Below are 14,569 nucleotides of genomic sequence, written 5' to 3'. Positions count from 1 at the left end.
AGGGCAGAAAACAGCTGATTTCATCAACTAGCAAGACTTCAAATCCAGCATCTAGTCTTGGCTTAGCTTGGTTCTGCTCGAGGTTTTTGCTTCTTAAAGGAAGTTTTTCCTTGCCACTGTTAAGTGCTTCCTTGTGGTGGGAATAGTTGGGTCTCTGTAAATAAGATTACGAAGAGTACGGTCTAGACCTGCTTTCTATGTCAGGAGATAAGTTCTGTTATGATTTGGAGCTGTATAAATAAAACTGAATTGGACACAAAGCCACATTGAGCTCCACCGAACCTGCCGGTCTGGAGTCAGCACTCCAGGCTCGGTGGCCTGCTGCATTTTGTCAGATAACTGGTCGATTTCTGTGAGTGTGTGTGTGTGTGTGTGTGTGTGTGTGTGTGTGTGACTGTGCGTGTTCAATAATTTATTTTCCACAGATATTGGCCTCGCTGCCTCTCCGTCACACAGACTGTCTGATTGAACCAACATGGCTGCAAATGTGTTGCTGGGTGTACAGAAAATAACAAACCACTACAGCACTGCTCAATGAACCACACTGAGACATCTTTAAATGTCTTGACAAATGATAAATACCATTAGTTTACGATGCCACACTGACTAAAGACAATATCTACGTCGATCAGAAAATCCTTCGACGCAGTCTTTAGGTGATTTCCTCGTAGCGCCGTTTCCTGTCAATAACAAAGAAAACACGGTGATGATGTTCAATTTTGGATTCACCAGCCGGCTGATTAAACCAGACTAGAGAGGCCTCTATCTGGACTGAAAGGCTCACATATGAGTCCTAATCAAGCCATATACTGGAGTACTTCACTGTCTGTATGTCTGGTCACATATTCATTCATCAGTACTTATTATTATTAATATTCTTTTCTATTAAATGAAATATTAAATTAAATTCTTTCTTATCTATGTATTTCCTCTTGTTCAGACAGTACATGTGTGTATGTGTTGCTGTGGTCTAGAAATGACATTGCATTTAATTGTTTTAATAATTTAAAAAATAGATAGAGAGTTCAATTAAATTTATTCAATCAAGCTGTGTGGAGTTGTCCAGATGCAGTGGTTCTGGCTCTGAACTGAGTGACAGTCAGAAACAGGAACCAGGACTGAGTGTTCGCTGCCACACCCCGAGGTCTGAGCAGATGTTATCAATACAGACAGAGAAGAGGAGGAGGAAGGAGCTGCCAGGGAAGAAACTGAATAGAAGAAAGGTAGGAGCATAAGAGGAGAAAAAAGAGAGGAGACAAAATATGGACGACAAGAAGAGGAAATGGGGAGGAGGAAAAATAGAGGAATGGAGGAGAAAAGGAACATGTAAGGTGAGAAGAGAGGAACAGGGGACAGGGACAGTCACGAGTCTGGAGGAAAAGAGAGATTATAAGTGAGCAGAAAAGAGGATAAAAGATGAAGGAGAACAAGGAACAAGAAAACATTACACCTCCCAGATTATCTCCACTTCTTCATACAAAGTCAATGTAAAGACATGAATAGTCACAATAGTCGTGTGTTTTCTAGGGAGGACTGGACTGAGACAGCTGCTGAGTTTCAGGGAGTTTGGAGGAGAAACCTGCAGGCAGAGGTAAAGTCTCTAGAGGAATAAACACTCCGATCCAGAGCCGTTCACCGCCAACAAGGATGGATTTATCTTCACTCTGGTTCATCAACCTGTAACGTGACCTCCACTTGTAGCCATCTGTGGGCACCCAGAGCTCCATGATACAACTTCAAATTAATACAGAGACCAGACAGTAAAGGAGACTGATGGAGGACTACCTGGTTATTAGTGAAAATATGTTATATGAAGTCAGCATAGAGGCCTGATCGAGTTGAACTCTGTTCAGAAAACAAGCATTTTAAAGTTGTTTGCTTGTCATCCTGCAGACTAACCTGACCAAGGAGGTTAAATAAGCTAACAACAAGCTGGATGTCTTGCAAGCACCTTGCGAGCATCAAACTAAAGCTTGAGACCAACCTGGAGATGAGCTAAAAGCTACAAAGGCTGAACAAACCACACATAAACCTGACGATACACTGAGCGACAGGTCAGTAACCACGACAGTTCTGGTGGTGGACGCCCCCCGCAAATCCTGCGAGAAGTGTTGTGTGTGAGTTTGACGTCCTGGAGAGGGAGGTGAGTAGGACTGTAGATATAACAGAGGGAACTACACCAGGCCACTCACAAATGATGTCACTGGTTGAACAGGATTAAAAAATCTTGAGAATCACCAGCAACAACTGGATCTGAACACATCAAACACTACGACTTTATCTGCAGACACCAACTGACCCAGAGTGGAAGAGACCGGTCCAACTGGTGGTCATGCCCAAATCATCAGTTGATTATGGCTTTTAAATTTCATTATGCATTGCATAATGACAATAAAGATATTCTATTCTAGTATAGTCTAGTCTAGTCTATTCTATTCTATTCTATTCTATTAATTGGTCATAACATGTGTCCACACCTTAGGTCAACTTCAGTGAACAACAAGCGTCCACGCCTTTAGACAAGAGTCAACAACAAGCTAACAACAGTTCACTGACAGCATGGAGTACTAAGATTACCAAGATAGGCTGACAAATTGTGTACCATCTAGCTCCATATAAAACCTCAGCACTCTGTTATTGGGCAAAATTTTGGTTTAAGTGAAACGTTTCAACATTTTGGCAAACAGCAGCTATCAAATCTATAAAATCTATAAAAGGAAAGACAAACTGAAAACAAACCACATATTTAAGTTCCCAGTTTCAGTGAGTCCATCCAGCAACATCATGAGATGACGGGCCGAAGCGTCACCACAACAACAGGCCAAAGAAATACAAGAGTTGACCTCGTAGCTCACCTGGTTGAGCATGCACTCATGTACAAATGCTCAGTCCTTATCGCGGTAGTCTGGGTTAGATTCTGTCACTCTTCAGCTGCCACTATTAAATGAAGGCTCAAAAGCCCCAAATATTGACAGATATATCATTTAATCCACTGCTTCTGAAACTGTTTCCATTTGAGGTACACAACTTTCCTGTCATGGCACTTGGAGAAATCTCTGAAATACATTTTTAAATTAAATAAATCAATTTAAAAACATATTGCAGTGTCAAACTAAGACAACATTCGAATGAAAATAAACTGAGATCTCTGTAGGTTTGTTTCAATATGTCACCGTCATACATGTAGCGTGACAACTATTAGGAAGATTGGTGTGGATCAGGAATACCTCTTTTCCATCAAATCTGCTCTGGTTCTTTTCAACAAACAGTCAACAATAAATAATATCCTTATCAAGAATAAACCAGTGTGTGATCAGGGTTAACCTACACTACTGGATTTTAATGGTGTTACTTGCAGAGCCTGATGTTTTCTGAGGTGGTACACGGTGTAGAAAGATGGTGTCGTCATTGTCAGTGAAATAAAATCCGAATTAAAATCAGCAGTTAGGACATATTTTTGGATTCACGGTGTCAGAGAAAATGTGAAATGAACACAAATGCAACATCCCACCATCCCCCATATTCAGGTTACAGTGGACTATTCTCAAGAGGAGCTGGATCACCCTGAACCTGAACCTCATCATGTGGCACCCATTTCAACCCCACGCACACACACCGTGGGTGATTTATTCCAACATGGGGGGATGGTGGGTGATCACACACACACTCACAGCTGATTGAGTTCCCAGCTCTATTGTATGATGAAGGAGGATGGGGGGCCCTCTGGCCTCTTGTTGAATCAGAGGTCTCTCTGAGCATTCATTAACATGTTACACTGGGTTTGAATGGAGTTAGTATATAACATTAATTATACAACAGTTAGTTCAGACCAAGTAATCTGATTGGACAAGAGTTGTTTCATGAGTGCCGATATAGAGAATTACAGCACTGAGACTTTAAAGGGCTTTACAGGTTTTAATATTAACTCTAAATTAACGTTACATTAATGTTTGTCATCTATCTTAGATTGTAAAAAAGATGAACATATTTTGAAGTAGTTAAAAAAACACACTTCTTAGCATCAACCACCATCAGCCACTTTTAGTAATCAATACACAACCAATAATCAAACTAAAAACTAATGTCAGACAACCTTATCATACTTAACAGTTACCTAATGTTTCTGTAGCGTTGGCAGAACGTTAAAAAATAAACACATTATCTGTTTGAATTAAACTAAAGCTCCCTGTGACACCAAACCCCCTTTAAGAAATATGACATTTGAACAATTCATTACGTGTCCATGAAAACACATCACTCTACAAACACGCGATAAAGGACGTCATATGTCGACAGTCTGACCGTCAATTCAGCATCACTATAATCCATAAAGATAAACTGTGTTTCTGTACAAACTTTACAGTTTAGAGTTCATTGCCTTAACAACTCAACAACTCTCTACCAGTGTTATTTGTGTATTAGATTAGTGTTATTTAAGTGTAGACAAGCGTAGGAATGAGGTGAACCGTTTCAAACATGATGATTTCTCACTAAAATAAGAGCTGGTTGGTGGATCAGATACACGTTGAATTAAACACAGACTCTAAATACTGTTAATTCACCGTCTGTCATGTGCTTCATGTTTGGTGGTGAAGAGAGCACACCAAACTCTAATAATATTAGAAATGTTTGATTTTTACATTTGCGCCCAGGGCGCAAATGTGGCCAGGACCGGCGCTGCTAACATGTACACCCAAACTAAGTTTAACAGTAAAAGAAGCTGATGATTCGATAGAAGAATGAACTTTTATTTCTATTTTATAAAACATGACTCATCATTAGTCAAAACTTTCTATGTGAAACAATGCTGAAACACAGTTCAGTCTACACTGTAGTACTAATGCAGCTTTGCTGTCCTGGCAGAACGGGGAAGTACATATGATTACTGCGATTAAAAGCATCTTATATTGATTATTGCTGCCACAGTAATGAGATGGCATTATTTTTTCATGCAGACTGATGTACTGAGTCAGTGTGTAAGAAACGAGTGAATACACCTGCGCTTTAACCACTTTTAGAACATTTTACTGGTGTGTTAAATCAGTAGACTAAAGATTTTCTGCTCTCTTTTTATCTGAAACAGGAAGTTAAGATGACGCGGCTAACTGTAACCTCCTGCTGCATCATCTCGAGCCTCTCTCTCCTCACTGTTCAGTCCCTGATGGGGATGCAGGGCGTCGGCTCTGCAGGGAGAAACTGTGGACATGTCGAGGCTACAGACCGAACCAGCATGCACTTCATCATGTCAGCTGCCTAAGAATCATTTCTGGGTTCAATTCAAACAAAGAGGAGTTATCACAAATCCAGATTACTGTACATATGTAGAATATGAGCTCTGTGAAGAGTGCTGTAATGCACATGAAGCTGTGTGCCAGTCACTCAAAAACACGAGCAAGCAGAGAAAAAGTAAAAGACTTGAATATGTTCACGGTTCATCAGTCAAATCTGTAAGATGCTCACTAGATATTATAAATAACATTTTGGGATATAAATAATGCTATTAAACACTTCCAGATGTGTTTATTTACAAATGGACGTGACCTGAACTGACTTCAGTCAACACAAGTAGCTCCTGGCTAATTGCACCTGATCCTGAGGGAGTCTGTCCATCTGTACTGGGAGATCCAGCACGAGTCTCATTATCCATCTCTACTATGAAAGCTGCAGGCAGGAGAGCAGAGAATAAACGCTGGAGGTTACAGATTAAAGATGAAGTTAAACTTGTTGAAGTGTTTCTATCACATCTGTCCTCTGTCCTCCAGTGTCTGAATCAGTGACACAAAGTCATGTTTTCAGTATTTTCAGGTATTCTTCATGATATTTTAGAGTTTGTCATTTCCTGATAAATCATAAAAACTTGTTGATGATGTCATCCTGCACTTGGGGGCGTGTACTAATTTTACATCCAATCAAACGCTTTCTCTCTTCTGACACCGCCGGAGCGGAGTGCTTCCTGTTTGATACAGTCTATGAGTGATCTGTGGCCAGGCCTCACTGATTACTGTACAAAAGCACAACTCTATAACTTTATTCAGTGATTTTGATTAAACTGGATCAGATAACTAACTGCTGCTAACTGAAACTGCCAGCAGCCAAACCCGGCAAGAAAACCACCTCAGCAGGCTACTGTCAGACTGACCAGGGGCTGCATTTAGTTTGTGTTCACTGAAAGGTAGACAAAATGTAAAAATGAGGAAGTAAACAGCAGCTTTAGCTATTTAGTATTTCATATCATTTCATATTCACATACTTCATATTTTTCTGTTATTCATTTTATGGATGTTTTTTTTTTGTTGCTCAGTCAGTCACTGGAAAAAGTGTGCATTGTAAAATTACCATCCTTTCTATTTCCTTCCAACATGTCTTCATGACGTCTGCTCTAATGAGAAGACCTCCTCCGTGTTTTATTTAGAAAATACAGTTACTGGCAGCTGTTATTTCAGCGAGAGGAACAGTTTGAAGGTTTGGTTGAGGACAGACGCAGAGGATATCTGTTATTTTATCAAAGTGAAGCTTCTCCTGCTGTTCGTTGACACACTTACTTTGCTTCAGACCAGATGATTGGCATTAATGCAGGAGGCTTATTTTTCTGCTTCACTTGGTTAGAAGCAGCTGTAAACTCTTCAGTAAGTCTCCAGACCTCAAGCTGGTATTCCCAACAGACACCTGGAAGAGGCAGCTCAAAGCCCATCTGGTTATATTTACTTTAATTTAGTCGTTTTTAAAAAAAACTATTTTTATGCATTTTAGTCATTTAATTTATAATTAATGCTGCAACATAGAGAAGCTTTCTTGCTCTTTAGCCACTTTTCATCCCCTGAGCTTAAAGTCTCCATTGAAACAGAAAGTAGAGTTCTGTTTACCTCATTTTTACGTGTTTCCTGTAAAAACAGTCAGATGTGAAGAGACTTGTCATGGATATTGATTGGCGTTCACAGTAGCCAATAGCAAGTATGCGTTACAGCCCCACTGCCATGCACAGCAGCTGGTGCTATGAGCCAATGCGGAAGTGCTAAAACTGCAGTTCCTTAAACGTCCACTTGAGGCTGGCTCCAGAAGTGAGTCAGCCTCCATTAGTCCCCATGTTCAAATGTCCAACTTCGCAGCAGAAATAAACATGTTTACAGCCTGGTACAAAAAACTGTTTTGGTCTCTATAGCTAATTTCCCCGTTCATGACAACTGTACTGAGGGTGAATTTATATACAACTCACCTGTTCACATTATATTAAGGCTTAAAGTTATGCAGAATTAACAGTGTGGACGCTTTGATTGACAGGTAAATGCCATTACAAATGGCTCATTAGTGCTCCCAGGCATCATTAATTCCGCTGGTGATCCTCGTCTTTGCCTTATTTAGATGAACTGGTTTCAAAACAGTGCTACGGAAACCCATAGGTGACATCACTTGGGCTCTGTCTATTCTTTATACAGTTGTTACAGACCTTCTAGTGGACATGGCCTGACCCAGGACCGATCACAAACTTAGTCTGTCAGGGAATACAGTACCCTACTGAGGTGGTCTTTTGCCAGGTTTGACTCTTGGCATACCAAAGCTGAGTCAGTTCTGTTAGCTACATGTCTAAGTTAATGACAGTTAGCAGTTCACTAGTAAAGTCTGTTGAACGTTATTCACTGTTGGTATGAGCTGTGCTTGAATCCGGTCCACTGGTTTTGTTGCCTGCTAATGGCAGATTGCCATAGAAGCAGCTATTTGGCAGGTAGCTACTTTTGCAAAAGCTAAAGCTATTGGCCCATCAGGAAATTCACTGAAATACCATTTCTTAACTTCATGGAGACTAACCTCACTTGATGCTGGTGGAGCAGCTTGGTGGGATTTTGACTCCACGTCTAAGAGCATCATCATGTCTGCCAAACCAGCTACAACTTCCTGAATGACTAACGTGCAGTCTAATCAGGTTACCGTTCGTCAGTGCCGTCACGCTGTGAGAAGAGTGACTTGGGTTTAGACGCTCAGCACGGGAGATCGTTTCACATTTAATCCTATAAACCATCTGTAACATGAGAACACCCACTTTAACCTTCCTCGTCTTTCCACTGATATCTACGCTGCCCTGTGGCCTCTCAGCACAGTTTACCAGCCCTGGAGATAGTTGAGTGGAAACTGCAGACCCTAGTCTGTCCCTACATCCTTCTTTCCTTCACTACATCCTCTTCTAGTTTGTTAGGATGTTTGTCTCCTGCTGCTAAGAGGAAAGTCACTTTGTGTGAAGAGTAGTCTGACAGGAAGTTTCTTTGATGCCTGGTCCATTTAATGACAGAGACATGTATTAGGTCAAAGCCTGCCCCACCCAGCCTCTGATCAGCAACAATAGACATGGCTGATGAACAGTGAACTTCCTCTACAGAAACATCAAAGGGAAATTCCTGTTTATTTCAACCTGATATTTTCCCATGAATGTGTAGAGTCATGCTGACTTTGCACTCACCTCCTCCTCCTCCAGAGAGATTCAGGTAAACAAGGACTCGTACAGCTCAGGGAGAAGTACGTAACACTTTACGGCACTAAGTCACACACCACCAACTATTTGACTGATTTTGGTGAAACTGGATCATATTTTATGGAGAAAATGTTTTCTGCTTTTCCCTCTGATGTCCTCCGGCTGCTCCGCCTCAACTCTCTGTGATTTACAGAGTTTCCTGATGGACAGTGAAGTAAACTGCTGCCAACTGTAGCTGCTGTTAGCTAAAGTTAGCTCAGAGCTGTGCAGGCCATGTAACCGGGCTCAGCAGCCTCTATGGACATAATGGCAGAGGAGAAGAGACTGAAGAGGACGTTGACGGAGGAAGAGTAAATGTGGGACTGACTTTTAGTGGTTGGTGAGAGCTTGGTGAAATAAAAGGCTGAAAGACAGACGCCGAGCTGGGCTGACTGCTGTTGGACTACTCAGTAATATTAGCTGCTGCTATGTCTGCTGTTGTTGACCTTGTAAAGTTGTCAACTCGCTAGTTTTGGATCATAAGTAATGTAATCAGAACAAATACACATGTACAGCTGTCCATATTTACTACAGTGGAATTACACAAATCACAACACTAAAGATTTCTATGTAATGTTGCTTTAAAATATAATAGATCAACTTATTCAGAAGTATGAGACCATGTGCTTTGTCACATTCAAATTAGTAGAAAAGTTCTAAGTAAGAAAAAGTTCATGCCGTCATCCATGTGACTCATCGATCAACATTATCACTGAAAGGTTTTTCAGTCAAACTGAAGGACCTGAACACAAGAATCAAAACATAACACAGAATATTGAAGTTGCAGTCATATTATTTATCATCAGCACCATGAAGTCTGGAAACAGCTGGAATTCATGAACACAAAAACACAAACGTGAACAGAACTGAGGAAACATTTCAGGTATGCTCACTCTTAAAAATCAGGATTAACTGCTGGTTTGTTTTCAACCTGTCTGATCTTGTTTCTCACTCAGCAGTTATCAGGAATCAGTACGACGTCTTGAACCCTTGACTGCACCCAATAAAATGTTTATAACTTCCTGAAAACGACAATCCAACAATCAAACCAGCATTCAGCTGCAATGGACCTTCTTCCCACAGCAGACTTTTTGTCACGTCATAGCAAGAAAAGCACAAGGTTCTGGTCTCTGTTGTGATGTCTGCCACGACAAAGGTCTACCGGTCAGGTGCGTTCGGAGACTCTTTGTTCACCCTTCACACAAACTCTTTGTGTGAAGGGTGAGTACAAACAACATCGCTGGAAGCGTTTTGTACAATAATTGCTTCCCTTCCTCTCCCTGTGACAGCAGACCGTTCGCCCCGCCTTCACACTTTTGCTTTTGAACGTTGCATCGTACAAGCAAACTTCGGAAAAAATACGAACTTTGAGAAAAGCTGAGATCGGGTCAGAAATACTCGCTTGGTAAACACCGATCACAAACCGACACATTCTGCCCTCACATGCTGGAACGACATGAGCAAACCAGTCCAGTGCAGCAGTCAAGACGGCCCAGTATGGAGCAGGGCAGCAGACTGGGAACAGAAGAGGAGGAGAGGTGTTGGCCTCTTTCTGTATGCAGCAGGCAGAGCGAGCTCTTCTGCAGAGCAGGCCTCCATAACAAAAGCTCAGAGAGAGAGAGAGGGGCACACTGGGAGTCACCTCCCTCTGCTTCTGTCTCTCTTTATCTTTTCCTCACATCATCCTGGCAGCGTTAGCATCAAACAGCCTCATTAAATCAGCATTCCACGAAGGATTAGGCTTGACACACACACACACACACACACACACACACACACACACACTTCCCTCTTTCATATACACAAAACAGGAAGGAGGGTTCACAGAGGAGCTTCAGCAGTACGTACCGCATCTCTCTTCTTCTCCTGCTGCTTTAGTCCATCTTCTCCTTCCTGAGTGTCGGATGTTGGAGGATGAACAGACAGACAGAGAGAGAGAGAGAGAGAGAGGGAGGGAGGGAGGTGCCTTTAATGTTGTGGCAACCTCACTGCAGAGAGAGAGAGAGAGATGCTAACAGAGAGGAGGCTAACGCTACACTAGCCACCAGCTCAGTTTGGGACGGGTGGGATGGACGGATGGGAGGGATGAGGATGATGATGCGGCACCTTTCAGTATGGAAACAGAGCGAGGGAGAGAGAGGGAGAGGGGTGCCCTGTTACCTTGGAAACTGAGATGATGTGATGGAGAAGGTGGAGCTGAGCTCTGATTGGCTCACAGGGTGTGGTGCTCCCCTTCCTGCAGGAGAAGGAGGGGGAGGAGGGGGGAGGAGGAGGATGACAGAGCAAAGGATGTGAGAAGCAGCTGCTCTCTCTTTTTCTGTGCCGGAGGAGAAAAATGCTGCACAGGGACGACAGGACGTCATCGACGCCCCCAACTGACGGCTCCTAGAAGTGCAGAAGAAGAAGAGAGAATATATCTGAATACTCAGATATGTAAGAAGGTTTCCAGACAAATAAATAAATACATATATGGATATATATGGAGCTAAATCAAATATCTGAGAACATTTAAGGGAACAAAAATTCAATTCTAATTCTGCATGACCATTGTTGAGCTGTGAATCATCCCCATTGTTTGCATTACTACACATCACAGTTTGATTAAAATTTTACACTGTACAGACGCCTCCTGCTGTTCAAAGATGGGACCAGAATTTAAACATTTAAATGCTTCACTTGTAAACACTGAGCACGAACCAGCACGACATGTTTAACATTACTGTGTAACTTTTCCCTCATAAAGTAACATCTGTTAAATCCTGTTGATGCTACACTGACTTGTAATCAGATGAATGGTGTCTCTGTCATTCGTACGTCTGTTTTCACACTATGCAACTTTGGGCTTCGGGTCAGGAGAAGTACGTAACACTTTGCGGCACTAAGTCACACACCACCAACTATTTGACTGATTTTGGTGAAACTGGATCATATTTTATGGAGAAAATCTTTTCTGCTTTTCCCTCTGATGTCCTCCAGCTGCTCCGCCTCAACTCTCTGTGATTTACAGAGTTTCCTGATGGACAGTGAAGTAAACTGCTGACAACTGTAGCTGCTGTTAGCTAATGTTAGCTCAGTTTGTTAGCCGGGCTGCCCAGACCGTGAGCTCAGAGCACCGGGGGAGTGTTAGTGTTTTCAGGCCTGGGGCACAGACGGAGAAATAGTATCCTAGAAAATATCTATATTACAGTGTATGTGCATTTCAGTACAATACAGCATAATTATTTCTTTAAAATATATATATACATGGATTCATGTATATCCATACAGTGTATATAACTTTTATTTATTTTTAAATTTTATTTGATCGATTTTTAGTATATTTTTGATTTATTTTTATTATGTATGAATATTTTATAAGTGTTGGTATTAAAATTCTTTTCAGAAATGTCTTTTGTTTCTCTTTAAACTCTGAAGTATTTTTTAAATATTTATAACTAAATTCATCCTGAATCGATGCATCTCGATTTTGCACTTTGGGAATATTTTTCAAATGAATCCTGTGAAATGCTTCTTAAAATCTCTTTTATCATTTCTATATATTTTAATCATTTTTTTGAACAGGTTATTGTTATAACCTATATTATGTTTTTACTTCTTTTATACTATGTTTATTCTAATGTACCAAAGCAAACTCCTTGGAGGTGATGAACTGGCAATAAATCTGCTCTGAAATGAACACGTTCAGGTTTTCTTAGAAACACATACAGTATAACTGATGCACAGCGCCACCTGCTGACGCATGACAGGAGAGTCGACATCATAAAACAGCTGCAGCTATGTGAAACACTAAGATGAAATCCTCTGTCTGTCTTCACTATGAGCACAGTGAGCACAGCAGAGACACAGCTGTCTCATTATGGAGGTCCATCTCTGTGTTTAACCACGTTAATGCTCATAGAGGTTTGTCAATCTGGCAGAATCACGTTAACTCTCTTGATCCACTTTCATAATTTTAATACAGTAAATGTGTTGAATGTTATTCATTAAGTACAATCTGGAGCTGTACTGTTACTGTTACTTTATACGTTTACATTTATTTGACAGCTTTAGTTGATTTTTGCAGATTCAGATAAATACAAAATCTCAACAGCAGCAAAAAAAAAAAAAAAAAAAAAAAAAAAAAAAAAAAGATTATGTATTATTACAAATGATGGTGCAGTCTCACATCACAGGAAGAAGATTCGTGGTTTGACCCCGAGTAAGGCCTGATGCATGTCCTCCCTGTTCTCTCCAGGTACTCCGACTTCCCCCCACAGTCCTGCAGACGTGCAGGTTATGGTGGGTGAACTTGTTCAGGGTGTACCAAAGTCAGCTGGGATTGGCTCGGGCCCCCCAAGTCTCTGATCAGGATTTTCTCGCAGTGATAAACACATTCAGTTAATCAAGCACAGAATATTTGAATAACAATTTGCACATAACACAAACACAAAAAAATCTAGATAATACATAATAAGAATAAAATAAAATACATTGAAATTTATTAATAAATAGACAAATAACTAAATACATAATAATAATATGAATGTAACAAATAATGAAATATAGTTTAGTCAAAGCTAGAACAAAAAGATCCATGCTGAGTTTGCTTCTCTCATTCATTCACGTATCACTGATTATAATCCAATGACATCATGACTATTTTTATTTTACCGTGTATTTTCATTTGAATGAGAATCGGTTTTGTACTTTTTTTGTGCCATGCAGTTCAGAGTTTAACCACCAGGTGGAGCCTGTCACCCTCTGAGCACCAGACAGGAAGTCATCTGTTAACAGCACAAACTACAAACTGTAAATCTTTGTCATACTCAGAAAATAAATATTTCTACTCTTTAGTGTTTCTAAACATAAGACTGCCACGACCACAAGAACTTCATCGACGGGGAGAACACACAGAACCACTGTAAAGACAGATTAGTTTTAGAATTGATTTTCAGATCCTGTAATTAGTTTTTAAATCACTGACTCTCTCAGACATATTACTATACCGAGCAGGTCGCTCAGATCCACTGCAAGACTATCATTATTATTATTAGACGATTATTGCACCGACATTCAGAACAATGAAGGTGCTAACTGGAAACAGAAATGGTTCTTCTGAGTGATGCCAGTAGTACGGCCCGGGGGCCAATCACAGCAGATTTCATGCGAGGCCCAAAGCTTCATATTTATAATATATTATATATGGCCTGTTAGGCTTTCAGACACTGTATGGCTGGAAGATTTGGCTTTTTTGGTTGACATAATGAAGCATTTTAAGATTTAAGGACATAACTGCTGGTGTCATGTACCTGTGGACGTGACACAAAATATTACTTTCTGAATGATTTTGAGCCATAGTATTATTTTTTAAACTCAAATGTTAACAGACTTTGCATTACTCATAATAAGTCATGTTTGAAATGAATATGTTCTTAAGATTTGTATCAACTTCATGCAAGTTTAACGTATTCCATACAATTTATTCTTTGTTATCTGACTCCAGATGTGAAAGAAAGAAGAGAGTAAAAATAAAAATTGTTAGAGACACTGCATTTGTATGTAACTTTTATTGGTAATTTTTTCATTTTTTAAATGTTAGTGTTGGCCCCTGGACATCTTCACATTGTCAAATCCGTCTTTAGAAAAAGTTTGGACAACCCTGCCATAGAAGAACCTTTTTATGAAGAAGATCTTTGAAGAAGCATTTCAGCAAACAGTAGAAAGGAGCCTTAAAGAAACTTAGAAATAAAGAAATTTCTTTATGGATCTGGACTGTTTGTCAGACACAACAATACATTTCAACATGTCCTCTTGGGATTTGGGAAATTGTGACAGATATTTAAAAAAAAAATTGTTTTCTGATGTTTTATCGACCAAAATTGAAAGTTTCATTGAGAGAATAATCATGAGCTGCAGCCTGAATTTCATACTATTACCCACTACCAAATAAGTCAATAAAAATAAGGAACCTTTCGTGCTTTACATAAAGTCTGTGATGAACCATCTTCTAAATAAAGAGGTTCTTCAACTGGTTGTGGCTCCTTGTGGAACCACAGAGCCTTTTGAAGAACCATTAAGTGTAGGACCTCA

General features: G+C 40.3%; 1 protein-coding gene across 2 annotated transcripts in view; it reads right to left on the bottom strand.

The window, feature by feature from the left end:
• Nucleotides 1-10,737, bottom strand: part of akap6 (A kinase (PRKA) anchor protein 6) — a 208,912-nt gene extending 198,175 nt beyond the window's left edge. For both annotated transcript variants that reach the window (XM_019260384.2, XM_019260387.2), the window contains exon 1: nucleotides 10,349-10,737. The gene's annotated coding sequence lies outside the window, so the exon portion shown is untranslated. The remainder of the gene's footprint in view (nucleotides 1-10,348) is intronic.
• Nucleotides 10,738-14,569: the final 3,832 nt, after the last annotated feature.

The sequence above is a fragment of the Larimichthys crocea genome, chromosome V, assembly GCF_000972845.2.
Source record: "Larimichthys crocea isolate SSNF chromosome V, L_crocea_2.0, whole genome shotgun sequence".
Lineage (NCBI taxonomy): Eukaryota > Metazoa > Chordata > Actinopteri > Sciaenidae > Larimichthys > Larimichthys crocea.
Note: the sequence above shows the minus strand (reverse complement) of the source record. Positions and strands in the feature narration are given on the sequence as shown.